This window comes from Octopus bimaculoides, chromosome 12 (genome assembly GCF_046866305.1).
Source record: "Octopus bimaculoides isolate indiv1 chromosome 12, ASM4686630v1, whole genome shotgun sequence".
In the NCBI taxonomy this organism is placed as follows: Eukaryota; Metazoa; Mollusca; class Cephalopoda; order Octopoda; family Octopodidae; genus Octopus; species Octopus bimaculoides.
The window spans coordinates 44,171,296-44,173,795 of record NC_142939.1 but is presented as its reverse complement, the minus strand read 5'-3'; positions in this window follow the sequence as shown (position 1 = coordinate 44,173,795).

Here is a 2,500-nt window from a genome sequence, read left to right as displayed (position 1 = left end):
ATGTGTGTATATATATATATATATATATATATATATATATATATATATATATATATATATATATATTATATATATATATATATATATATATATATATATATATATATATATATATATATATATATATATATATATATATATATATATATATATATATATATATATATATATATATATATATATATATATATATATATATATATATATATATATATATATGTGTGTGTGTGTGTGTGTGTGTGTGTATGTATGTATGTATCTATATATATATATAATTTTACGGAAAAAAACGATGGGTCTTTTTTCCTTATGGGTTTTTTCACGCTGACTACTTGATAAATTCTTATAAAGATTTTATCCTATATTATATTATATATATATATATATAAAATTAATTTTAAATTATAATTTAGGGTATCTAAGAAGTACCACCACGCTGAAAATAGCAGTCAAATCTTGACTCTAAACCACAATAAATGTTCATATAGCACAAAGAGCGAAGATGAAGATAAAATAAACTAGTAAAAATACTGGATGATAAAATCAATATTTTAAATATCGATGTTATCCTTATTTATATAAAATTATATATATATATATTAGTTTTGCAAGATTTTTGATGTGAAATCGTGTGTTGAAACAGATGTTGTTGTACTTGGGGATGGTCATATTGCCAGTTTAGCCAATAAAAACACACGCACTGTATATTTGGTGTTAATTTGCTTCAGCTTTATATTACATTAATCTTAATCTTATAAGATTAAGATTAAGATTAATGTAATATAAAGCTGAAGCAAATTAACACCAAATATACAGTGTGTCTGTTTTTATTGGCTAAACTGGCAATATGACCATCCCCAAGTACAACAACATATATATATATATATATATATCGTTGTCTTTTGCTGAACGATTTCATGGCGAAAACTTGTCGTGAGATATATGATATACGAACTAATCTTCCAATGCACAGGAGTGGCTGGAAAGGCGCAGAAGTGACTGGAAAGGCGTAGGAGTGGTTAGAAAGGCACAGGAGTGGCTTTATGGTAAAAAGCTTTGTTCCCAACCACATGGTTCCGGATTCAGTCCCAGTGCGTGGCATCTTGGGCAAGTATCTTCTACTATAGCCTCGGGCCGACCATCTATCTATCTATCTATCTATGTTTGTGAAATATATATATACATGTGTATGTGTGCGTGTGCGCACGCGCGTGTGTGCACGCGCGTGTGTGTGTACTATTACAGTTATTGTATGGTTCTTTACCGAGCAAGACCAATAATTTCATCATGCCCGGAAATCTTCGGAATACAAAAGCTTGAGTAATGGAAGTTTTCTCTTATAGGATATAAATATATTTAGGCGCCATTTTAGCGTGGGTGTGTAGGACTTTCTACCGAGCTGGAGTGCTTTTCTTTCAAATTAGTGATTTCGTATAAATGACGTGTGCATGTATGGGTGTGTAGGTGTTGCATTTGTCTGGCCTGTAGTGGTTGCGTTTCTGCATGTGTGTGTGAAATGCCTTTCCATGATTTGCGTTCGCAGAAGCGTGTATATATTGCATTTGCGGGGTTACGCTTGTTTGGGCCGATATCCTTTGCCTTTCTGTGGGTTCGTAGGTGTTGTGAATCAAGTAACTGGTTTGTATATAGTTGTCACAAACTAGTATCTTACATAGCAATATAATATATTGGAAAAAAAGTCCTAGATTTGCAGTGCCACGACTAATGGCGGTGCTAGGAGAGAAGCGATGTTTTAAACCAAATTACGCTTTTATGGGAGTCCACTTTTGGGTTCGCTGTGTTTGCCTGTGTAGGCTTAAGGTCCCGAACAGATCAGTAAGTCGAAGGACTGTCCCGGGTGATGCACAACCTAACTACACCACTGCCATAAAAGAAAGACAATGATATTTGCTGGAATACCTTTGATTTGATAATAGTTGTGACAATTAACAACAAAATAGAAAGGGAATAATATAGACAGAGATGGAACAGTATTTTAAGAAGCTTGCTTCCTAACAAACTTCTAGGTTCAGTCCCACAGCGTGGCAACTTGGGCAAGGGTCTTTTACTATAACCTCGCACCGACTTGTGTGTTTTTGTGTCTGTGTTTGTCCCACATCAACGCTTGACCACTGGGGGTTGGTTTCTTTACGTCGCTCTAATAAGTAAGAGATAAGAGATAACGTAGGATTATTTATGAGAAGATTCTTATTTTGGATTAAGTTTTTTGTTAAAGTAACAGCGAAAAATGTATTAACCTGAAACTAGTATTACAAGTTAGTTACCTATGAGAGGAAAGTACAAAGTAATTATGTGGGTTCCACAAAACCAGGCTAAATTAATTTTACATGTTTTTCTGACCTTATTTGTCCTTCAAGGCTTGTGTCACCTTCCTCGAAACGACTAAACAATTTTTGTGCTACACGTTTCTTATCAGTTTCTATCCTAGGTCTTCTATACTATTAATTTATTTTGCAGCTGCCTTTACACTCAGACATTT